Here is a 26,320-nt window from a genome sequence, read left to right as displayed (position 1 = left end):
CTTTGGTTCAGCTTGCGGGTGGTCTGGAGGTACTCCAGGTTCCGGTGGTCGGTTCTCACCTCCACCGGATGTCGTGCCCCCTCAAGATGGTGGCGCCAGACCTCAAAGGCTACCTTGATGGCCAGTAGTTCCCGCTCCCACACAGTATAGTTACGCTCCGCTGGCAGGAGCTGGCGGGAATAGAAGGCACAGGGTAAGAGTGGCGCTTCAGGACCAATCTGTTGAGACAAGACGGCACCGAGAGCCGTACTGGAGGCGTCGGTCTCCACCACAAAGGGTCGAGAGGGGTCAGGATGTTGTAAGATTGGTGCCCTCTGGAAACAGGCCTTCAACCCCTGAAACGCCTCCTCTGCCTCCTTGTCCCAGGAAAACGGCGTCTTTGGGCGCAGTAGCCGGGTCAACGGGGTGGTGCGATGAGCATAATCAGCGATGAAGGTCCGGTAGTAATTGGCGAACCCCAGGAAACGTTGTAGGTCCTTGCGGTTCCGGGGTGCCGCCCATTCTTGAACCGCTGTCACCTTCCCCGGGTCCATTTGCACCCCATCCGGAGAGAGCCGGTGACCAAGGAAGTCCACAGTCCGCTGATGGAACTCGCACTTGCTGAGCTTTGCGTACAAACGGTGCTCACGCAAGCGCTGCAGCACGGTCCGGACATGTCCCTCATGGCGAGCCGGGTCACGGGAGTAAATCAGTATGTCATCCAAATACACCACCACGTACTTGTCTAACAAGTCCTGAAACACGTGGTTGATGTAGCGTTGGAACACAGCAGGCGCGTTGCACAACCCGAAAGGCATAACCAAATATTCGAACTGCCCGTACCGGGTCCCAAACGCTGTCTTCCACTCATCCCCGGCTCGGATCCGAATCAAGTTGTAGGCCCCCCGGAGGTCCAGCTTGGTGAACACCTGTGCCCCTTGCACCCGCTCCAGCAGCTCCGAGATAAGGGGCAAGGGGTATCGGTCTGGGACGGTAATTTTGTTCAGGGCTCGGTAATCATGGCAAGGGCGGAGTTCCCCACATTTCTTCTTAACGAAAAGCACTGGTGCCGCGGTAGGCGAGGTGGAAGGCCTAATGAACCCACGCTCCAGGTTCTTGCGCAAGAAGTCCTGCAAAGCCTTGCGCTCTGGCTCTGTTAGAGAATATAAGCGACTCACTGGTAAAGGCGCTCCGGGTTGGAGGTCTATGCCGCAGTCAAAAGGCCGATGCGGCGGCAGCTGGTCTGCCCCCCGTTCCTCGAACACGTCCTGGTAGTCCTGATACACAGCTGGGAGCGTGGGTGCTGCCTCCTCTGAGGGCGCGGCCGCCAGCGTCCCGGATTGAGCATGGGAACATGGGTCTGGGAAGTGCACGGTCCGTTTGACCCAGTGAATCTGAACGTTGTGGGCTTCCAGCCAGTCCATCCCGAGCACCAGGGGGAAGCGGGGCATAGAGGCAATGTCCAAAGTTCGCAACTCCCGGTGCTGCTGGAAACACAGGACCAGGGGCTGGGTCTCCTGAGTAACGGCACCTGAACACAGAAGTCGTCCGTCAATCGCTTCCACCTGGACCGGTACTGGCTTGTTCCGAAGTGGCACCTGATGATGGGCGGCAAAAGCAGCGTCCATATAAGAGCGGGTTGCCCCTGAATCTACCAAAGCATGGGTGAGGATCCAGGGCCCACCTGGAGGGTATAAACGTACCGAGACCATAAGATGTTGCAAGTCCATTGATGCAGGCCCATTCTGCGCGGTTTGGGACCCCCGGTAGCTAGGGCCATCAGCTACTGGGGTTGGCGGTTTCCCTGCGGCTGGCGTTTCTCAGGGCAAGACCGAGCGAAGTGTCCACTTCCGCCACAGTAAAGACAGAGATTTCCCTCCCGACGCCGCGCCTTCTCTGCGGGGGAAAGGCGTGGCCGCACTGCCCCGAGCTGCATAGGCTCCTCCGTTAAATCAGTTGTGACCGTGGGGCTGCCGGAAAAAGCTGGTGCCGTGAACTGGAAGTGTCGGCGACCCCGGGCCTGACGACGATCCTCCAACCGGTCGTCTATTTGTAGACTCCGTTGAATGAGAGTGTCTAGCGTGGTGGGGCGTTCCATTGTGGCCAACTGGTCCAGTACCTCGTCCGAAAGCCCTTCGAGATACTGGTCCCGCAGTGCCGAATCATTCCAGGTCAAGTCCTGTGCCAACAGCCGAAACTCCGTGGTATATGCGGCCACCGTGGACTTGCCCTGTTTCAAACGCCGAATCGCCCGGTTGGCTTGACTCCCTTTCTGGGGGTTGCCGAACGCGGCCTCCAAACGATTGCAAAACCCCGTATAGTCTGCCAGCAAGGGGGAGTCTTGCCTGAGTAGCGGCAACGCCCACTTGGCCGCCTGGTCCTTTAACAAACTAATCAAAAAGTGCACCTTGGTGCGGTCGTCAGGAAAGTTCCGGGCTCGCCCCTGAATATACAGCTTGGCCTGGGCCAGGAACATGGGAAAGCTGGCCGGGGCTCCATCAAATTTCTCAGGCAAAGCCACTGGGTACTTGCCAGGAGCCGGGGCGTCGGCCCCAGGAGCCGGTAGGGCTTCCAAGCGTTGCTGAAGTGCCACAACCGCGTCACTGAGCTGCTGCACGGTGTGAGTCAAGGCCTGGTTCTCCTGGGCCAAAGCCACCAGTGTAGCCGCCTGGTCAGCCATGGCCTCTGGCTCTTCCCGAACGCACCCCTACGAAGGGGGAGTGCGGGTGTGGCGGGAGCAAACTGTGCTGGTCCCGGGGGTAAGGTACCGTGAGTGTAGCAGAGTCCACACGAAGAGGGGTGAGGTCCGATGCAGAGAGCCGGGCGGGGAACAGGAACGCTGGAACAGAAGGCCGAGCAGGGAACAGGAGTACCGGATAGTCAGGAACAGGAAGCCGAGCAGGGATCAGGAAGGTCCGAAGCCAACAACGACGTTGCTCCCGCAACCTGGGGCCGGGCTGACTGGGCTTTTATCCTCTTCTAAGGCCAGGGGCGGTCCCGGTCCCCAGGAGCCCCGCCTCCTCTGGCCTTAAGGCGAGCACTCCTCCTGGGGGCAACCAGTTCCCTTCGCCTCTCTGCCCTAAGCCTCTGCAGATCAGGAGAGGCCGAAGGGTTACTGGGCCCTGGAGGAGGCTCACCTGTGGCCACTGAGTCATCAAGCCCCTCTGGGGCCAGAAGGGCTTCACCTGGGGCCAGCTCCTGATGCACTGCCACAGGTGCAGGCTCTTCAGCATCTAGGCCTTGCCCCAGTTCAGCCGGCCCTGGAGGCGGGGACTCCTGTGCAGGCTGGGATTCCTCTGTTTCATCCTCCGAATCGGAATCCCAGGCCATCACAACTTTTCTCTTTTTGAAAGCTGGAGACATATACAGTGGTACCTTGGGTTACATACGCTTCAGGTTACAGACTCTGCTAACCCAGAAATATTACCTCGGGTTAAGAACTTTGCTTCAGGATGAGAACAGAAATTGTGCTCTGCGGCGCGACGGCAGCTGGAGGCCCCATTAGCTAGAGTGGTGCTTCAGGTTAAGAACAGTTTCAGGTTAAGAACAGAACTCCAGAACGAATTAAGTTCTTAACCCGAGGTACCACTGTACTTGGGAAATTTCTTCAGCTCAGTGATGGGCAACCTTCTAAGGGCCACATGCCACAGGTGGGCGGGGCCAAAGGCAAAAGTGGGCGGGTGTGAATTTTGGCTAGTCACATATTTGGGCATTATCAGAATGAACAGACGCACTCCAGCCGGGGGTAAACAATGAAGGTGTAGAACTGGGCTGGTGAGAGTCCAGAGGACCACACAGAGAAGCTTGGGGTCCGCATTTGTCCCACCGGCTGAGCCCTGCCGTAACACAACCAGGTAAGAGATTGAACCCACAATCCCATGTTTGCCTAGATGTTGGCATCTATCTCTCTTGCAAGACAAACCGTTGGAGAGTTACAGCGCCTGCTGTGGCTGTAGAGACTGATATGGGAGAGACATGTTTTGTTGCAGTTGGGGCAGAGGAAGACGTCCAGTTGTGCTGCTGCAGCAGATACACTATGGTGTTTCTTCTCTCTGCGCTCCTCCCAGAGGGCACCCCTCCTCTGGTCACTGTTTTGGATGCACAAACTAACTATCCATCCTTCAAGCACTGTGCTGAGGCTCCTCTCAGAAGCCATTCCCACACAGCAAGGTTGATATTGCCAATCTTCATGCCACGTTTGCAGACATTTTTGTAGCTCAGTTAGTCTGCCAACAGGCCTGGCGCCTGAACCATGTCCTTGGGGATCCTGCTATCTTCCATTCTGCGAACATGACCGAGCCAGTGTAGACGTCCCTGAGACAGGACTGCAAACATGCTGGGAATGTGGGCTTGGGAGAGCACCACTTTGAGACTCTATCCTGCCATTTCCTGGGTAGCAAAGCAACTTTTAGGTTCCAACTACACTTTAAAGCGACAGGGACGCAGGTGGCGCTGTGGGTTAAACCACAGAGCCTAGGACTTGCCGATCAGAAGGTCGGCGGTTCGAATCCCCGTGACGGGCTGAGCTCCCGTTGCTTGGTCCCTGCTCCTGCCAACCTACCAGTTCAAAAGCACGTCAAAGTGCAAGTAGATAAATAGGTAACGCTCCGGTGGGAAGGTAAACGGCGTTTCCGTGCGCTGCTCTGGTTCGCCGGAAGCGGCTTAGTCATGCTGGCCACATGACCCATAAGCTGTATGCCGGCTCCCTCAGCCAATAAAGCGAGATGAGCGCCACAACCCCAGAGTCGGTCACGACTGGACCTAATGGTCAGGGGTCCCTTTACCTTTACACTTTAAAGCAGCCACATACCACTTCAAACTGTCATGGTTTCCTCCAAAGTACCTTGGGAACTGTAGCTTCCCTGGGAAGCGGGACTCATTGCTCTGGAAATTGTAGCTCTGTGAGGTGTCTCCTAATGCCTTTCAGCACCCTTAACAAACTAGAGTTCCCAAGATTCTCTCTTCTTCTTTTTGCGGGGGAAGGAATACTTGACTGTTTATAAAGTGGTATAATACTGCTTCAAATGTAAGGTGCAGATGGTGCCCGAAAGTTGGCCGGATCCATCAGATTCCCCACCCACCCGCTTCAGGCTGGATCTCTCTCCCTGCTTCGCCAAACAGCAGTTTCAGTCTTGGGTGGCAACCAGCTTCCCCACCCACCATCAGGATTGGCACCCATCCCACGGTGGCAAAGCAGAGGGCAGGGGGGCCCTCAAGCCCGCAGAACTGAGAGAGTAGTGAGTGCCTTTCCGAAAGGAGAGATATTTATTTCTTACCCCTGCATTGCAGAGGGGCTGGACTAGATGACCCCCCTTGGGCCCCTTCCAAGCCTACAGTGCTATGCATATAAAAATAAATGTCCATTTGCCCTTGCTTTTTCTGGATCGTGCCACATAATCGCCACCTCCTGGCATTGCTCCATGTGGAGCAACAGATGTTTTGCTGAGCACATTTTGGCAGCCGGCCAAGAGCAGCTCGAACAAATATATTCTCTTGCTCTCCCCCCCCCCCCCCGCCACAGTGCTTCTCTTCCAAACGATCAAGTTCAAACAGCTAATTGGAGCTTAGCTGGTCAGCAACGCAAGAACACAGCATCTCCAGAACATGTTTGTGCGCATCTTCACCCTCTGGACTGGTGACCAGACCTTTCCAAAACTATTCCAAAATTATTATTTTATTTTTTTAAATGGAGATGTGTGCAGGTCTTGGACTGCTAAAGGTGTAGGTTGACTGCAGCCTTCAGCAGCTTGACCTATAAGTCCCATCTTCCCCAGCCAATTCAACCAGGTTGAATTAGAACTGATTTTAACATGAATTGATTTTAGAATGCATTTCAATTAATTGATTGTGATTTTATGTAAATTGTGTTATTTTTATTGTTGTTAGCCACTCTGAGCCCGGCTTTGGCTGGGGAGGGCGGGATATAAATAATAATAATAATAATTATTATTATTATTATTATTATTATTATTATTCCAAAACACCTGGAAGAGCACCCGATGGCCAAAGGTTGACCCTTAAAGGGGTGGCTGACTCGCAGTTCCCCAGAGGTTGCCAAAATGCAATCCCCGCCACCCCTGATCCCTGGCAGGGACCGGTATCAAGTTCAACAACAGCTGAGCCAAGCACAGGTTTAGCAGTCTCAGAAACTCAGATATAAGAGCTAATAGCCAAATGGTGATTAGCACAGTGCAACCCTCCCAGGACATGGCGTGATTTGGATAGCCTCCTACACCAGAGGCGTTGAGTGTCTATGGCCAATAACAGCAATTTCTCTCTCTTTCCCACATGATAAACGCTTAAAAAAAAAAGATACGATAAAATATGTTCAAACCAATGAGTGTTCCACGTAATGAAAGAGAGAGCTTGCACCATTGGCTGGCTTTGCAGGATTTGGGGAAGTAGCAATTAAAGGCATCGAGGCAAGCCAATGCACCGAGGTATATTATATGTACCTGCTGTTGTCCCAAGTCATCCCCTGGCAAATCACAGAGAAATACGACGAGTGATCATTATTCTGCCAAGAACTCATCAATACAAAAAAAGGAAATCCTTGCGATTAATCACGCTCCTCAGCAGGGCAAAATAGATGCTTTGCGCGCAGAGACGTTTATCAGAATAAACATCTATCCATTTCACAAGGCCGTCTTTAATTCTACGATCGTCAACCTGGTGACCCCCCGTTTTTGCTTAACTACATTACATTCCTGATCGTTGGGCAGAGGTGGCTGGGGGCTGATGGGAGTTGGGAACCCAACAAGTTCTGGGGGAAATCTCTCCCTCAAAAAACACTAGAACCCAAACAGGACCATCCAATGGAGATGCATGTTTGAAGGTTGAGGACGAACAAAAGGAAGTGCTCAACGAACAGTTAAACTGTGGAACTCATTCCTGCAGGAGCCAGTGATGGCCACCACCTTAAAAGCGGATTGGACAAGTTCATGGAGGAGAAAGGCTATCAATGGGTACTAGCCATGATTGCTCTGCCTCCACGTTTGGAGGTAGTAACAAGACCCTCCAAGCGTCCCTATTTTCCAGGGACTGTCCCGGATTCACAGAAACCATCATGGTTTCTGATTTGATCCCAGAATGTCCCCAGTTTTCTTTAGGACGTCCCTATTTTCATCAGAAAAAGGTATGGAATTATGCGACCCCTGAGCCAAGGAGATAAGTAACTATACAACCTTTAGAATACATCTAAAGGAAGCACTGTACAGTGGTACCTCGCAAGACGAATGCCTCGCAAGACAAAAAAACTCGCTAGACGAAAGGGTTTTTTGTTTTTTTGAGCTGCTTCGCAAGACGATTTTCCCTATGGGCTTGCTTCGCAAGACGGAAACGTCTTGCAAGTTTGTTTCCTTTTTCTTAACACCGTTAATACAGTTGCGACTTGACTTCGAGGAGCAACTCATAGAACGCGGTGTGGTAGCCTTTTTTGAGGTTTTTAAAGACTTTGGTGATTTTTGAAGCTTTTCCAAAACTTTCCCGACACCGTGCTTCGCAAGACGAAAAAAATCGCAAGACGACAAAACTCGCGGAACGAATTAATTTCGTCTTGCGAGGCACCACTGTATATGTAAGGTGTTTTTTTAGTGTTTAATTTTTTATTATGTATTTATTATTTATTATAATTGGCTCTTTTTTAATGTTTAATGTTTTATTATGTATTTGTTATTTATTATAGTTTGCTCCCCCAAAGATGTAGGGATGGCTGTCAACTTGGATGGGCCTATTGGGTTCCAGTATTATAACATACACAACCCCTAATCTGGCATTGGTACAGTTAAGCTTTGCCACCTTTTTAAACTGTTTCTGCTTCTATGCCATACGCCCATATTTTCCTGGTATTGACGGAAGTGATATATGGGGGGAATTTTCGAAAGACAGCAGTTTGTCCTATATCAGGAGTCAGCAAACTTTTTCAGCAGGGGGCCAGTCCACTGCTCCTCAGACGTTGGGGGGGGGGGGGGCAGGACTATATTTTGAAGGGGGGGAAATGAACGAATTCCTATGCCCCACAAATAACCCAGAAATGCATTTTAAATAAAAGCACACATTCTACTCCTGTCAAAGCACACTGATTCCCGGACCGTCCGTGGGCTGGATTGAGAAGGAGATTGGGCCAGATCCGGCCCCCGGGCCTTAGTTTGCCTACCCATGTCCTAGATCTTAGGCAAGTCAATTGAAAAATCATGGGGTGTTTGGGTTGTTTTTTTTTAGGTTTTTGGGGTTTGTCTGAAAAAAGATACTCTGCAACTTGTTTTCCAGGTTTCCTTAAGAAAAACGCCCCACAAATTTGGGGGTTCCCTAAAAAATATATATGGCAACCCTACTTTAACAGCCCCCATCAGCAGATGATCCTGTGTTGTGAAAAGCTGCAATTTGCTAGTTTGGGCTGCTGCTGCTGCTGCTGCTCTGGAGGGTTTTGCTCTGGCAAAGTGGCAGTCCAAGGATCAGTCCAGGAAGAAGTGCGCCCTGCCTCTTTTCTGCACCATTGAACAGACAGTCCATTTCCCTTCCCTTAAACCTGACGGTTCGCATTTCTCAAAGCTCTTTTTGCTTTGATCCAACATATGCTGGCCATAAAAACTTGGACTGCATTATCTATCCAAAGAAAGGCAACCTTAAGTGATTAAAGAGGCCACTCTTTAAATGAAGGTCACTCTTTGAGGTAGGCCGTAAACCTTCAGCTACAAGGAGCAGGTTGTCTATAACCACAGAGGCTCAGAACCTGTTGATCTGGTAGAGATTAACAATTGATTACTACTTCATTAACCTGTCTTTTTAAAAACAAAAACAAGGCGACGTGAATTGCAAGAGCTTAGATCAATGTATATTGAAATACGCACACACATCTAGTAAATTACGTCACCAAAAGACAGGTCTAACACAAGGTTGTAAAGTTACTTGACAGTGTTTTAAAAGCAGTCACTGAGGTGTGGCATATATCCATTTACAGCCACGAAAAGCAAATTGTTATTCAACCACCAACCAGAGGACCTCCTCTGTTTACTCCTAATACAGCCTGCCCCAACATGGCAACCTCCAGAGGTTTCGGCCTACAACTCTCAAAAGCCCCACTGGGACTGAACCATGGGTTTGTTGTTGGCTTATGAACCCTGGTTTGCAGTTTTCTGTGAACCCCACCACCCCGTCCTTAACCATGGTTTGTTTGGAGCAGCCCAGATGCTCCCCAAATTACAAAGATGGCAAACAAGCCATGGTTTGTCGGACTGTCTGTGGGACAACTCATGGTTTGTTAAGCAAACCTCAGAATAGCAGTGGCAGAAGATGTTAGGCAGAGCTGGAGGCCTGCAGAGAAGAGACAGTTGAAATAAATGCACCAAATCAGTATTCAAATGTCTGACGGGCTGTAACACAGAAGAGGGACTTGTTCTCCAATTCTGACTAAGCATCAGGAGAAGCTTCCCAATGGTACAAGCTGTGTGACAGTGGAACAGACAGCCTCAAGGAGGTGGAAGACTAGGTGAACTCAAGGTTACCAGAGCATTGGCCACTGAAGCCAGACTATCCCCATTCAGATTGGGGAGAGAGAGAGAGAGAGAGAGAGAGAGAGAGAGAGAGAGAGAATTCAGCTAGGTGTGTAGATCATGTGTTTAACTGAGGAACCCAACCATCTTGGCAGCAGTGCCTGGTGCCTATTGGGACTTGCAGGGTAGAAGGCAAGGAGGCCAACAGCAGGTGGCGCCAGAGCCAATGACTAAGACCCAACAAGTGTTTTTTTTTGGGGGGGGGGAGGCAGGGCCATCTTACCCATAGGCGCTAGGGGTGCGGGGCACCTGGGCACCGGGCTCTCAGGGGCGCCAGGCCAAGAGTCTGGGACCCGAGAGTTGAGTCCGGGGAAGAGCCCGCCCGTCGGTTGGAGCGCCACAACAGGCTCTTCTGCTGCAGGCGGCTCTGTGTCGCGGGGGCGACCGAGCCAGTGAGACACTGAGGCGGCCCGCTGGCTCCGCCCTCCTGCACACCTGGGACAGGGCACCGGGGGGGGGGCCGCCGGACAGATCTTTGCACCCCGGCACCGCATATGCTTAAGAGAGCCCTGGAGGGAGGCCAAGGTTGGTGGTGCAATGCCCCCTATGATTCAGATAAACAACAATAGGACAGCGATCTTTAACAGATCTCCAAATATAAAAATGGAAGGATATTGACCTTCATCCTTCAGACACCTGTAAAGACAGGTGAAACATCACCTTTCCTAGGATTGGGCGTGGGGGGGGGTGAATACGCAGGGAACCAACTCTGTATTTCCAACTCCATTTCCAATTTATGTTTTGCCCTACGAGAGCTTGATATATATTTAGCCCATTCAGTTTAAGGCTTGGCATATCATGTTACCAACCGAGACTGCTGAGCTCGTTTTCCACCCCCACCCGCCTCATTTAAATGTAAAGAGAAAACAGATCCCCTTTTGTCTTCTAAATCAGTTCAGCTTGCAATTTTCCCTCTCTCTCTTTTCTCACCCTGCAGACCAAATCACTGGTTGGTTTATATTTTCCTGCCTGCCTGCCTGCTCAGTTTCCCACTCCCCCACCTCTGCCCTGCCAGTCTGGCATCCCAACTCCAGTATCTGTCTGCATCTGTCTGCAACCATTATCTGATCGGTGGGGGGCCCAGGAGCCAGGAAACTGACCTGCCTACCTGAGGCAGCTGCCCTGCTCTGGTGTCATTGGGAGCACAGATTTGCTTTTATTTTTCTGCTCGCCTGCCTGGGATGCCAGAACCAGGAAAGGAGGTGGCTGCTTCTGCTGTTCTTAGAAAGATGAGTTTGATACCTGGCAAAGCTGGTACATTAAGGACCCACCAACTTCAGCCTGTCCCTGTCTGCCTTGCAACCAGTTCACAGGGCACCTTCTGGACCCCCTTCCTCTTCCTCCTGAATCTCAGTGTTGTCCCTGCAGAACTCAGGATGGAGACAAAACTACAGTGGTACCTCGGGTTAAGTACTTAATTCGTTCTGGAGGTCTGTTCTTAACCTGAAATTGTTCTTAATCTGAGGTACCACTTTAGCTAATGGGGCCTCCCACTGCCGCCGCGCGATTTCTGTTCTCATCCTGAAGCAAAGTTCTTAACCCAAGGTACTATTTCTGGGTTAGCAGAGTCTTACCCAGAGGTTGGTGAAACCGGCCTCCATTGGGAGTGCAGGCCGGGGGTGGGAGCAGAAAAATCACCTATCAATTGAATGTCATTGTTAGAAACTCAGATATACAGTGGTACCTCGGCTGTCAAACGTCTCCATTGACGAATGTTTTGGAACTCGAACACCATAAACCCAGAAGTAAATGCTTCCGTTTTCGAAATCACCTCAGAAGTCGATCAGCATCCACTGATGTACCACTGTATTTTTCTCAACTTTCTCTGTAAATTTGCAGACCACCCTTTGCACCTCGGGGTTTTCGAACATTTCAGAAGTCAAACGGTCTTCTGGAACGGATTACGTTCGAAAACCAAGGTACCACTGTACAGCGGCGTAGCGTGGGTAGTCAGCACCCGGGGCAAGGCAAGTAATTTGCGCCCCCTAACCCGGGGCAAGGCAAGTAATTTGCGCCCCCTAACCCCTAACCATGGTCATTAATACTGACGGCTCTACTCTGGGGCAAATTTCGTAGTGACTACTGCCCTCCGTGGTGGTGTTTTTGCAATTAAAGGACCCCTGCCTCAAATAAAGCATGGGGATTGGGCACTGGGATTTGCCAAGGGAGCTGGGAATTGCAGTTCAGTGGCGGGTCAGGGGGAGAGGGTCCCTTCCGCGTCTGGGTGCCGTGGGCCCCTTTGCGCCAAGACGCGCGTCTTTGGGCGTTGCGGCGCAGCCTTCTCGGTCTCCCTCCCCGGCCCGGCTAGCCCTGACGCGGCTTCTTTCTGGCGCGGGGAGGGGGCGCCTCTGGGGCCAGTGGGTTGGCCAGCCTCCGGCGCGGGTGGGCGGGCCCCGTCGGGGCGGGTGGGCGGCGTGGCGCTTGGTGCCGAAGCCTCTGCCCGCAGCACCCCATCGGGAGACCTGGCCGGAAGGAGCCTCGAGCCGGCTGTCGGACGCGGCTGAAGCAGCCAGGGCGGCATGGCAGGCGGCGGCGGCTCCCCGGCAACTCCATGCGGCCAGCCCTGCGCGCTGGCCGAGCCCCGCAGGCGAACGCTGCCCGTCGGTGAGGAGGGGCTGCCTGGCGCGCCTTCCGCAGCGAGCGCTGAGAGCCGCTGCCATGGGGCTCTGGGCGATTCCGGAGGCAGCGAGCGCGCCCCCCCAGAAGTTGCGCCCGGTGCGGCCGGCACCCCTGGCACCCCCCACGCTACGCCACTGCCACTGTATAAGCTAATTGCCAAACGGTACCTTAAACCCAGGTTGCAGTTGCCATGATGGAAGGTCTAGGTGCCCTCCCTCCCCCCACCCCAGTGAAATTTATGTAGTAGTAGTATTCATTACATTTCTATACTGCTTTATATTTTAGAGAAAAAAATCTCAGAGCAGTTGACAACACTTTAAAACATCAAATAAAACAATCCGGAATAAAACGAATTCAAGCTTCAAGGAAAATATTTCAGATCCTTCTCTAAGTAACCATTATTACCTTTCTGCAGTAGGTTAGTTGACCTCTGGCTTTAATTTTTTTACCCAGTTTTTATAGTGCGTATGGCATGGATGAATGTTATAAACAACTTTTTCATAACGGATGGCAGTGTACAATATTTTGATCAACAACATAGATGAAAGTTATGGGCCGAACCAAAGGATCGTCTAGTCTAGCAACCTTTTCCCACCTGTATAACATCGGAAGATGCCTTGCCAGGAAACTCCTCTATCCTCTTTCTTCAAACCTTGCCCTCAAGAAGCTCTGCTGACTCAACGTCTTTGATTTCATGCTCAAGAGGATGCCACCTGCATTACTTTCCCCCCTAAAGTCATGAGGACTAGACACTTTGCAACTTGCTTTTCATTCTTTTAACAGGATTACTTTACCATTGATCCAGCGTGCTCCAATGTGCACCCAAAGTCCTGGTGTTTTGGACACACAAACACATCGCCCACTTGTTGAGCCTAGAACGGCAGTCACAAATTTAGTTGGGATGGGAAAAAGGAGACTAATTAAGGCTTGCTAAATGACTTTGGACACTGTCATGCGGAAGGTGTGGGTGAGCTAAATATTATCATTACCATCCTGTTTCCTGTCTGCTTTGGTGACACGGCAGCCAAGGTTACACCTGCCCTTTCCTTTCCACTTACAAAACACCAGAATTATGTTTGGGATAGCTGGCGTGCAGAACGCCTGATCCCAGGAAAAGGCTGTATAATCAGGGTTTATCCTAGGAAGTGCTGTGCATACATTCCCCCCCACCCCCCAGTAATAAATGATGATATAAAGAACAATAATTATCCATGATATATTATGCATTGGCAACATGCAGGCTCAGAACCTATCATTCTGCTTTGTTGTTTTTTTACAGCAGGTTTCTGGCCTTGGAGGCAGCCTAACAGGTTAAGTCTGCAGAGGTTAATCATATGGTTCCAGTATTCAAGCAAGTCAGCCGATTGGTACAAGCCGTTCCCCTGACTAATCTGAGCATCAGATTCAAAATACATATTTTCACGTATTAAACGCTGGGTCAATGGTAAAGTAATCCTGTCTCCGTTAAAAGAAGAAGAAAAAACAAGTTGCAAAGTGTCTAGTCCTCCTGACTGCTGGGGGGAAAGTAATGTAGGTGGCATCCTCTTGAGCATGTCTATATAGAAACTTAGGATGGATGGGAAGCACAAACTTTTTTAAAGAAAGTATTATATCTTTACTCTCGCTCAAGAAAATCCCTCTAGGTCCTAGGGCTTCTTTCCTCTCTACAGACCACTTGAAAATCACAGACAGTCCACGTAATGTTTCTGCCTGTTGCAGCAATCGTAAGACACTGTGCTAGATGCTGTACGTTTTTTAAAATTGCATTATTTCTTGCTTCTTACATATTGCATTTCATTGTACAGTATTACGATTCTGAAGTTCACAGAATTCAAATTGTAGTACTAGACAAACACAATTTTTTTTAAAAAATAAATATTAATATTGAATGCAGATCCACTGAGGACCAGCTGAATGAAACTTGTGGTCCATTGGTAGTCCGTGGACCAAACTTTGGGAACCCCTGCTCTAAAACCCTGCCTACTTGAAGAAACAGACACACCTAACAAGTTATTCTGCTTGCTTGATAGCTATCCTTCGCCCCCTCCATACATAAATTTTAATTGGTGGATCCATCAATGAAAACTCACATGCCTTATCTGCTACGGTAAGATTTCTTTCTGTCAGGTAATAGCTCTTGTTATCCTGTTTTCCTAAAAGTACCCTAGCCATATACAACAAGCTGTCGGGTCATTTGTGACTGACTTCATGAAAGGGCAAAGGAAAGCCAACTCTCGTCCAATATACAGAAAAGGGGTATTTTTCTTTCCACTCGCTTGCACGTAACTCTTCTCACCAGTGGCGACTATAGACAAAGGGGTTTCAAGGTAAGCCACGCACTTTCAAGATTGTCAGAATTCAGAGCAGGATCTGGGGTGGGATAAACAGACAGTTTTCCACCTTGACTGGCAAAAGAACACATTAGGAAGAACAGTCACATATGCAAATTAAACTAATTTGCTCCTATGATCCACAGAGGCCACATAATTCACCTTATTTGACCCCTACGCCCCAGCACAGAGCATAGCATAAACACCTCTGAGCATGTACAAAATACTTCCTGCTTGCCACAGAATAATTCAACAGCTTGGGGGGTGGGGTTTGGGGGGGGGAAGGCAAGAGCTCAAAATCCCAGTCTCTGTGCAGACTTAAATTCTGGAGTCTTTCTGCACCATGAATTCTCCCTCCCCAAAGAAAACACAAGTTGAAGCAGATCACTTTGTCAGGAAAGAGAAAGACAGAGCAAGTCTGTTCAGCGTCAAGTTCAATATAAAATATTCTGGATGCCTTGCTACTTATTATGCAGACTGTCTGCATAATAATGAACTTAAGAGGGCTGATAAATTTAAGTCTTTCAGTTACCTGAACCCCACAATCACCGGGACTTTCCAGATACCTGCTCAATCCATTCAAGTCTGTCACAGGCTGTGTATTACTGATATTACGTTACTGATACACAGATACTCAGAAGTAAAGAAGGGGCTTCCAGGAGGAGAGACCAAGATAACAAACGCTTGCAAAGCCCTTGCAACAAAACAGCCATCAAGCTCACTTAAGCAAATTTAGCAGTCGTAAGCATTTTGTGAAGTAAATAAAAATATGAATCTGTCTGCCGGTTGAGATCAGTATCAAAGGCCCTGGTACCCCTACACAAGATCAGACAGGTTGGTGACCAAGGCATGACCTTCTTAGTGTTGGCACCAAGACCACAGAGCTATCTTATCCAGGGAGATCCGCCAAGCCCCTTTTATTTTAGTCTCCAGCCAGCTGCTGAATGAATACCTATCTATTAACATATGCTTGATTTTAGGATTTACCAGCCTGCGGTTCCCTGATTTTAATGCTGGGTGCTCTTTAAAACCACTTAACTTTCACTGCTATTTTACAAGCATTTTGTATCAAGTGTTTATATTTTATGGTTCCTGTTTTACTGCGCATTCCAAGCTTTGCAAGCTGCTGGGTGTGCATTCTCCCCCAAAAAGGAGAATAACTCCACCCTTAGCAATCATTCATGAAATAATCATCAGTGTCTAGAACTCTTCTCTCCAACATGCTAGCTTTCTAAGTGCAGGGATTATTTTTTAATTGACCGGGAGGAGGAAACATTTAATGCTGCCATTCCTTATCTACTATCTGGAATGGATCAGCCCAGGAACTGGATAACATACCCAATCTTTTATTTGTGAGAATAAGGGAATATAGACAGCATCTTAAAAAGCAGAGACATCACCTTGCCAACAAAGGTCCCTATAGTTAAAGCTATGGTTTTCCCAGTAGTGATGTATGGAAGTGAGAGCTGGACCATAAAGAAGGCTGATCTCCGAAGAATTGATGCTTTTGAATTCTGGTGCTGAGAGTCCCATGGACTGCAAGAAAATCAAACCTCTCCATTCTGAAGGAAATCAGCCCTGAGTGCTCACTGGAAGGACAGATCCTGAAGCTGAGGCTCCAAGACTTTGGCCACCTCATGAGAAGAGAAGACTCCCTGGAAAAGACCCTGATGTTGGGAAAGATGGAGGGCGCAAGGAGAAGGGGACGACGGAGGACGAGATGGTGGGACAGTGTTCTCGAAGCTACGAACATGAGTTTGACCAAACTGCGGGAGGCAGTGGAAGACAGGAGGGCCTGGCGTGCTCTGGTCCATGGGGTCACGAAGAGTCAGACACGACTAAACAACAAGAAAAGGGAATATCAACTCTGATCCATAACTTTCCTGCAGGGGGTTGAACTAGATGACCATTGTGGGTCCCTGCAGTTATATGATTCCACTTACCAGCTATTAGCAACTCCCAAATCACAGCAATGGTTGTGAGGGGGAGGGTAGGAGACCCACAGTACTACTGAATGAGAGAACAAAAAAAAGGGTGCTTGTGTGGAAGAGACGAAATTACTTTTCGATGCACTGTTAGTGGGACAGACTGCATTACACGTAAACCACACTGTAACCTCATTAGCCCATATAGCTCACTAAGCCTCTGCAGCAGAGATCCCGATTAAAATCAAGTGATCACAGTGATCAGGGCCTGGTGGTTCCCTCCCTCTCCCGGCCACCCCACCCCCGTGGCTGCAGCACAACCAAGTTTTTATCTCTGCGCTCACTGCAGAATCACTGTCGTATATCATTCATTGAGTCGCAGCTGGCATAGATGCCGTTGACCTGTGGAACTCCCTGATCCTAGATATGCCAGGAGGAAGGGTGGTTGTGGTGGTTTGGGGAAGAACCGTAACATTAACACCACGTGGGGCAGGGGGAAACGTTTGTCACGAGGAGATCATACTTTGAAAGCGATTTAATGGAGAGTGAAATCACCGCCATAAAAGTCGAATTAAGTCAAATTATACTGATCAGGGACGCGGGTGGCGCTGTCCACAGAGCCTAGGACTTGCCAATCATAAGGTCGGCGGTTCGAATCCCCACAACAGGGTGAGCTCCCGTTGCTCGGTCCCTGCTCCTGCCAACCTAGCAATTTGAAAGCACGTCAAAGTGCAAGTAGATAAATAGGTACTGCTCCGGCGGGAAGGTAAACGGCGTTTCCGTGCGCTGCTCTGGTTCGCCAGAAGCGGCTTAGTCATGCTGGCCACATGACCCAGAAGCTGTACGCCGGCTCCCTCGGCCAATAAAGCGAGATGAGCGCCGCAACCCCAGAGTCAGAGGTCCCTTTACCTTTACCAAAAAGTTCACCTCCCACCAGGAAATGGAGACCCTCCAGCGGTGGGGGGCGGGGAGACGCTGACCAACCCCAATGCAAACTTTTCTGAGCTTTTTATAGAAAGAGTTAAGAGAAATAAGATCATATCGCGGAATAAGATCCCACCAGACGTTAACTTTCTAAAATGGAAAACTTCTGGCGTGGGGGGATGTCAAGTGAGACTCAAAACCCCACAGTCAACCCCAGCCCCAAATATATGAGGCTAGGATGAAGTGACAAAACACTTTGCATGTGCTCTTGTTACTCTTCTACAAGGCCAAGGGAACCAGCGTTTGTCCGCTTCCGCAGACAGTTTTTCCGGGTCATGTGGCCAGCATGACTAAGCCGCTTCTGGCGAACCAGAGCAGCGCACGGAAACGCCGTTTACCTTCCTGCGGGAGCGGTACCTATTTATCTACTTGCACTTGATATGCTTTCGAACTGCTAGGTTGGCAGGAGAAGGGACCGAGCAACAGGAGCTCACCCCGTTGTGGGGATTCGAACCACTGACCTTCTGATCGGCAAGCCCTAGGCTCTGTGGTTTAGCCAGTACGCTGGCTCAAAGCAAGACGCCCTGCTGCCGGGTCTTGGGTGCAAAACATGACAAGATTGCAGGGTCAACCTCCCACCAGCTGCCATCCCTTTTCTGCTGCTGACGCCACCCACCCTGGGCCAGGATCCTCATCAGCCTGATGAGCTAATTAATTAAATGGGTTGCCAGGGATGGCGAGCAAAGTAATCTGGAGCCAAGAGAGACGCAGAATCTGCAGGTAGGAAGACTGCTGCCTCAGCCTCAACGCAAGAGGAACCCAGCCCCTAGCCAGCGTCTCCAGTGCTGCCCTGGGGTTGTTAGACAAGTTAATTCCACACACACACACACACACACACACACCTCCACCTTGACAGAGACTCAGGAGCACAGTGATTCGCACACATGACACCTGGATAAGGAACAGGAAAGATACTTTCAGCCAGGGGTGGGCCATCGTTTTCAGCCAGAGGGCCACAATCTAATATTCTGGGGGCCACATTCTACATTGCCATTCAGGCAAGAAAGACAACATCTGGTGTGTAATAAGTGTGTCAGACTAGGACCTAGGAGAACCAGGGTTCAAATTCCAGCTTCAGATATGAAGAAGACATTGAGCTAGTCCAAATCTACCTCAAAGGGTTGTTGTGAGGACCAAATCTGGTGGAGGGGGGAGAACCATGTAAGCCACCTTGAGCTAACTGTAGGGAAGGTGAGATATAAATGCAATAAGCATAGAGCTGCCTTGAGTTCCATCAGACAAAAGGTGGAGCATCACTAAATATTACACGTCAGGGACAGACGACAGACTGCCAGAGACACTCGTAAGGGGCGTGGAGCAAATGGTGGTGAGGGCTGTGGGGCTGGCGAGGGTGCCAAAAACCAGAAAGAGAGGCCTGGGAGATTCTCCAAGCGTGGCTTTTGTTCTTTTAAGAAAGTAAGAATGGCGGCGTCAGGTCAGGATTTTAAATCTACCTAGCCCAGCAATCTGCTTCCAACGGAGGACAGCTCAAGGCTACCCGAGAGATCACATGCAGGGTATGGAAAAAAATGTCACCCCTGCCTGCAAGTCCAGACTGCAAGCCAGGAAGCTCACCCCCCCCCCCAAGAGCACATGTCAGGCCCCCAATGCACTAGGGGGACTGAGGCAAGGCACATCTTTCCCGCAAGCCCAGACCACTCACCCCACAATCTTCAGAACAGTGACCACGGGCCTACCAGTACGTTTCCGAGCACAATTCAAAGTGTTGGTACTGACCTTTAAAGCCCTAAATGTCCTCGGTCCTGAAGGAGCGTCTCCACCTCCATCGTTCTGCCCGGACACTGAGGTCCAGCTCCGAGGGCCTTCTGGCAGTTCCCTCACTGCGAGAAGCCAAGTTACAGGGAACCAGGCAGAGGGCCTTCTCGGTAGTGGCACCCACCCTGTAGAACACCCTCCCACCAGATGTTAAAGAGAAAAATAACTACCAAACTTTTAGAAGACATCTGAAGGCAGCCCTGTTTAGGGAAGCTTTTAATGTTTAATAGTTTATTGTATTTTAGTGTTCTGCTGGAAGCCGCACAGAGTGGCTGGGGAAACCCAGCCAGATGGGCGGGGTATAAATAATAAATTATTATTACTACTACTACCGAAGATTAGCAAGGAGGAGGTGGCAGTATCTTGAAATGGCAGGTCTTGAACATTAAGGAGATGTTCCCTCACCTCACTTCTTGCAATGATAATTTGGGGGGGTTTTGCACACGGGATCATTTAAATCAGAGGCCAGTAGATGCCAGCCCACAGGCCAGATGTGGCTCACAGACTCCCCCCTCTTCACCCCTAGGCTCTAACCAGTCTTGGGAAAAACCTTCCGGTGAAACAAACAGGAACTTGTTCTCAAGCCTAACTTCAGGAGGCAGGGAGCTGTTCTAGGGGGCGGGGTGGGGGTGTTGCAGTTAGAAAGAGGTAACTCTACCCTCTATGTATTGTGACACCTGCGTGTATCTCTGGGCACATCTATTTGAAGGACACTGCTTCCCCCAGAGGATCCTGGGAAATTTAGATCCCTCATTATGGGTCTATAATTCCCAGCATCTTCAGTTCCCGGGATTATTGGGGGGGGGGAGCCACATGCATTAAATGCAGAGTGTGGAGGACCCCTAACATGACTCTGTGTGTCTAGGGCCACAATACCTGAAAAGCACTTTCTTTCCCCTCAAAGAATTCTGGGTACCCCTTGACAAACTACATTGCCCAGAATTCTTTGAGGGGAGAGAGAAATGTGCTTTGAATGTGCTTCAAAGGTACAGTGTGTGTCTGTGTGTGGCCTTATCCACTTCCAAATTCGGCCCTGCCCATCAACTGGAACAACTACAACAACAACAAATTATATACTCTTCCACCCTTCATCACAAGATCTCAGGTTCACAAGATACAGTGGTACCTCAGGTTACATACGCTTCAGGTTACAGACTCTGCTAACCCAGAAATAGTGCTTCAGGTTAAGAACTTTGCTTCAGGATGAGAACAGAAATCGTGCTCCGGCGGTGCGGCGGCAGCAGGAGGCCCCATTAGCTAAAGTGGTGCTTCAGGTTAAGAACAGTTTCAGGTTAAGAATGGACCTCCGGAACGAATTAAGTACTTAACCCGAGGTACCACTGTAGAAGCTTCCCCACTCCCTATTTAAAAACCAAATCCCCCACCAAGTCTGAAGTGGTACAGTCCATATGAGGGGCAGCCAATGCAGTGACCTCCAATGCAGTCCAGAAATTGCTGGACTACAACTCCCATCATCCCTGACCATTGGCCGAGCCAGCTGGGACTGATGAGAGTTGTAGTCCAACAAGGTTCTGCAGGGCGTCTCATTAGCTACTCCTCTTCCAGATGCCACCACTTCATCCTGCTGCTTCTGTAAGCCCAAACTTGATGTAAAACGTTCTATAATAGTAACCTAGTATTTGAGCTCCAAACCCCAAGAGCCCCAGATCCTTGATGTGCAGTTTGATTACCACATTGAGATTCTAAAAAAAAAAAAAAAAGATGTTTTTTTAAACAGAGCAAGCTGTTACGTTAAAAAAGAAATAGCTTTAAACGAGCGGTTCTCAACCTGTGGGTCCTCAGATGTTGTTGGACTACAACTCCCATCATCCCTGAGCTCTGGCCTTGCTAGCTAGGGGTGATGGGAGTTGTAGTTCAACAACATCTGGGGACCAACAGGTTGAGAAAGGCTGCTTTAAACAGAAGCTATGGTAGCACACTTTAAAAGGTAAAGGTAAAGGGACCCCTGACCATTAGGTCCAGTTGTGACCGAGTCTAGGGGAGCCGCGCTCATCACGCTTTATTGGCCAAGGGAGCCGCCGTACAGCTTCTGGGTCATGTGGCCAGCATGACTAAGCCGCTTCTGGCGAACCAGAGCAGCGCACGGAAACGCCGTTTACCTTCCCGCCGGAGCGGTACCTATTTATCTACTTGCACTTTGACGTGCTTTCGAACTGCTAGGTTGGCAGGAGCAGGGACCGAGCAACGGGAGCTCACCCCGTCGCGGGGATTCGAACTGCCGACCTTCTGATCAGCAAGCCCTAGGCTCTGTGGTTTAACCCACAGCGCCACCCGCGTCCCTGGTAGCACACTTAGGCTTGTTCAAAACTCACAACCACCCTTCAAGGTAGGCTAGGCGGAGATGCAGCAACTTGCCCAACACAATTTGAACCTGGGCCCCTCCAGTCAAATCCACCCCCATCAGGGTGCTATTTTTATCCTAGCAGAGTTTCCACTAACCAAGCCTCCTTCTGTGGTTGCACTGTATGTATGAAAGTGCATGATCAAGCAACCATCCTCTTTGTCACTGCAGCAAGGCCTGTTTCCGACGGCAAATCAGAGGAGTTTGTTGGCTGTTTTATTTCACCGCCTGAGGATTTCCCCCTTCTGTCTGTATCTCAGAAACCACTGCCTTCAAGACATGCACTCAGAGACAGAACATTTGCTGTCTCCCTCGGCCCCCACGGGGGAGATAAAGCCAGCGACTGCATCTGCATGTTTTAAAAAATAAAATAAAATCCCTAGGGCTTCAGCAGGCTCTTAATTTCATCTGCCCTGCTGGAAGCAGAGTCTGAAATGAGGGCGGGGGCACATGACTGTTGTGATTCTGTGCCAAAGGGGATTTATTTGCAGTACAGGGCAAAGAGAAGCAAACTTTTATGGCAATAACATTTTTTTTAAAAGATTAAAAATTGTGAACTTTTAAGTGAGTTTATTGTCCTCATGGAAAGGGATGCTTGGAAGCAGATCGGTAGGTGGAGTCTCAGGAGCTAGCGATGGCAGAGTAGAGTTTCTAAGGGGAGGGGGAACCCACTGCCCCCCCCCCATGATGGACAGAAGGAAAAGCATGCAAAAAAACAAACACTGCAAAATGAATGATGAAAAGAAAAAGTTGTATGGTGTACAGACATTGAAAAACCCAGCTTCTTTTGGCATAAGGTTCTGATTTTCCCCCATCTCACCTTTGCCCCCTACTTTTGGCATACATTTGAATCCGAAAGAACAGCATTTGTCTTTATAAGAGCAGGATCTCTTCATACCCAGCTCTGATAAAAATGGGGTCCTCTCTCCTCCTGCCCCTTGGACTGGAAGACTGTGGTCAAGGCATGGAAGTGGCCATAACTATGTGGAAGAACATCTGCCCTGCATGCAGAAGGTCCCAGGTTCATTCCTTTGCTTCGCCAGGCAAGCCTGGGTGGGAGAGACTCCTTGCCACCCACTGTTGACAATACTGAGATGGATCAGAGACCTGACTCAGTACAAAGCAACTTCCTATGTTCCTATTTGAATCGGTTCTGAATTCAAAGCCATGAGGGCTAGGATCTTGGTTTTTATTTTTAATTTTTAGGGAAAGAGCTGGGGCTCAGTGGATGAGCATCTGATCTAGATGGAGCAAAGGGCTGATCTGATATATAAGGCAGCTTCCTATATCCTTATCTCCTCTGCAGGGTGAAATTGGGGTGTGTGTGTTTCCCCCTCTTGTTTTAAGGACAAGATGCACAAGAGGAAAGGCACCATTCTGTTAAAACATGGGAACATCCCCCTTTCCTTGCACAGCAGACGAAATTTTGTACTTAAAAATAGCACCTCCCTCTTTTGCGTAGCACCCTTAAGCCCTTTGCAGCACCAGACCAGAGAGCAACAGCAGCAGCAACGTTGGTAAATAAATAGAAACAGAATCACGTGGGTGTGCGGATGGGGAGAGGAGGAAGAGAGGAGGACAGAAGTTAGCAGCTTAACTTCTGCAGGGTGTGAACAACAGGGGTCAGCAAACTTTTTCAGCAGGGGGCCGGTCCATTGTTCCTCAGACCTTGTGGGGGGCCGGACTATATTTGGGGGGGGGGTGATGAACGAATTCCTATGCCCCACAAATAACCCAGAGATACATTTTAAATAAAAGCACACATTCTACTCATGTAAATACATGCTGATTCCCGGACAGTCTGCAGGCCGGATTTAGAAGGCGATTGGGCCAGATCCAGCCCCCAGGCCTTAGTTTGCCTACCCATGAACTACACAGTGAGGAAGGATGCTAAATACCCCACCCCACAGCTTCCATCTAAATCCCTGGGTAGACTTTCCTGAATTGCAGAAAGTCTTGAAGGCTTGATTGCTTTTCTTGGCCTTACATGGAGGAAAATCTCATCCTGAGCTATTAAGTCCCATGTGATCCAAGTAGATCCACACACACACAGAGAGAGAGAGAGAGAGAGAGAGAGAGAGAAGATGCAAGGTGGGGGTGGGGGTGGATACAATTTACTGCTACTTCAATCTCAGCCTTGCAAAGTTCACAAACAATGTTTCTGTTCCACAAAATCCATTTAGTGGCCTGTTTTGCCCCCACAGGTCAAAGTTATTCATTTGCAGTACAGTGGTACCTCGGGTTACATACGCTTCAGGTTACAGACTCCACTAACCCAGAAATAGTGCTTCAGGTTAAGAACTTTACCTTAGGATGAGAACAGAAATCGTGCGGGAGGGCCCATTAGCTAAAGTGGTACCTCAGGTTAAGAACAGTTTCAGGTTAAGAACGGACCTCCGGAACAAATTAAGTACTTAACCCGAGGTACCACTGTACATCAGTCCCTGGGGGGCAGGGGGAAAAGTACTGACTCCTGCCCCAACCATGTTCCTAGCTTGGTTACCTTGAGCTAACGTTCACTCGCCACAGGTGAGTGGGCTATTTGCAATACAGTCACAGTCTCACTTTTATTATTTAATGCATGCTAGGGTTACAATGCTGGTCAAGCTTGAAAAGAGGCTTTCCCTGAAATGTAGTGCCTTTGTGTCTGTGCAGAGTGCCCTGCCAAGTAAATAAGTCTTCAGTCAGTTCCTGCCCCCACACATTAGGACACACGTCTTGCAAAAGGCACCTCTGTCCTTCCGGAAACCAAACACACACAAACCAGGTGCCGATCCACCGCCAAGAAACTTTGATCCAAACACAGAGATCTGTTCCAGGCTTTTGGATCTGGGAAACAGCTGAGAGTTCTGGCCAAACTGGCCACGCCACACACTGGCTCCCCTGCTCAGTCTTCCACATGTGTAAAATGGGCATAAGAGCAACCTGATATGTACTTGATGGGTCTGTGGCAAAAGGAGAAAGGAAGCAAGGGCCGAAATGTTGCAAGATGTTGCAGAGATGGAAACGTATTTAAAACACTGTTGCGGCTTAACGCTGCGATGGATTATTCCGCCCTAAACGCATTCCCTAGACAGTTTTGTAATTGTGGAAATTATAAATGGGGAAATAGGTACCCAGACATAATTGTGAACAGCTCACCCCACAAGCTACAGAGAGAGAGAGAAAGAAAGAGACTTTCTCAAAAGCAGCCTCACTCAAGGTCCTCAGGACTCTGGTATACTGTGAAAAGGGGCACCCAATCACACCCTCTCCAAATCCTTTTTGAATTGCACAGTACCATTGATAAATCAAGCCCTGGGGTTTGACGCAAACCGGAATCAAAACAGAGAAAGGCAGCCCTCTACCCAGGCTCCGCATTGATTCCACGTTGACCTGTGGAAAAGCTTCAACAGCAGCAAATAAACCATTTCAAAACCTGGAAAAAATGAGGGGGGGGCTGCTAGATCTAGGCTTCCTTCAGTAAAAATGCTGTACCTCTAAACACAGGGTTGCAGTCAGCTACCTTTTACTCAGAGTAGACCTATTTAAATTAATGGGGCCGTTTATACCCTTCACCCTAAAGGTCTTTACACCAATCGAAGCACAACGCTAAAATCAGTTTGCAGCAACTTATTATCACGTAAATAAGTTGGGTCTCAAACACATGCGCCTCAAGCGGAAGAGGTTCAGCCGCGGACCATTGTAGTCAGTGGACCTACTCTGAGCAGATCCAGTACTGGCTGCAAGACGCAGTTACTAGGAATGGCAGCCAGCGAAGTTCTACTCGAGAGTAGACCCGTTGGAGTTAATAGGTCTAAGAGCCACGCTCGTTTTATTTCAATGGGTCCATCCCAGTACGCCTGAGGCGGGGCACAACCGAAGGGAGTGCAAGCCCCACCGGCGTCCAGGGGGGCTTACTTCCGAGTAGGCTTGCCTGCCATTGCATTGTGCCCACAGAATGGAGGTTATTTTCCCCCCAACCCAGCTTCCCAATTCAAAAAGTGGGCAGGAGAGGAAATAAATGAAAACAATCAGAAATGGCCAGGAATCCAGGGAACCCTAGAGATGCTCTTTTTGGGGGGGAGAGCCGGGACAGAGAAAGAGAGAGAGAGAGGAGGAGGAGGAGGAGGAGGAGGAGGAGGAGGAGGAGGAGGAGGAGGAGGAGAGCGGCAGGAGATTAAAAGCGTAATAACGCCGGGTATTAAGTAGTGACCCCTGGCGAGGCTGGAACACAGCTCCAGACAGGGCCGTCACGTCTCCTGCGGTTCGCTCGGCGCGCGCCATCCCCGGCTTCCCAGGCGATTTGGCCTCTGGGCGCCGATCCAGCCCCCGATCTCCCTCCTGGACTGAGTGGCGGAGTGGGGGGGGGGGGAGGACGGCGGCGGCGGGAAAGAGTCGGATCTGGCCAGAAGGATCGCCCTCCCCACCCGCTTTCCCAAAATAATCCCGGGATCCCGGAGTTGTTCTTCATTACGCACGGCGGCGGTTGTTTTCCTTCTGCGCCCCGCAGCGTGCGTAACGAAGAACTCCGGGATCCCTAGATTTCCAAGTGCTTGGCGCGCCTCCACTCCCAGATCAACCCGCTTTCTGGAGGTTGGATCCCCGCAACATATTTTTAAAAAAACACATTTTATAAAAAAAAAAAGCAGCAGCACACAGATCGATCAGGACCAATTCTGCACTCACCCGCACCTGCCCGGCGCTGGAGCCTCTCCAGCCTCCCGCAACGCAAGCGGCGCGCAGAAGGAGCAGGGCCCCCCTGGAGAGATCCAGCCTCCTCCAGCTCTGCAGCTCCCTCCCCTTTCCCCGAAG

At 49.9% G+C, this 26,320-nt stretch overlaps 1 protein-coding gene across 1 annotated transcript in view; it reads right to left on the bottom strand.

Moving 5' to 3' along the window:
• The window catches only part of YPEL2 (yippee like 2), a 59,684-nt gene extending 33,364 nt beyond the window's left edge, over positions 1 to 26,320 (bottom strand). Inside the window, exon 1 of the mRNA XM_080983299.1 lies at positions 26,195 to 26,320. The gene's annotated coding sequence lies outside the window, so the exon portion shown is untranslated. The remainder of the gene's footprint in view (positions 1 to 26,194) is intronic.

This window comes from Podarcis pityusensis (genome assembly GCF_964106645.2).
Source record: "Podarcis pityusensis genome assembly, chromosome: 15".
In the NCBI taxonomy this organism is placed as follows: Eukaryota; Metazoa; Chordata; class Lepidosauria; order Squamata; family Lacertidae; genus Podarcis; species Podarcis pityusensis.
The sequence above is the reverse complement of the archived record's forward strand: the minus strand, read 5'-3'. Positions and strand labels throughout refer to the sequence as shown.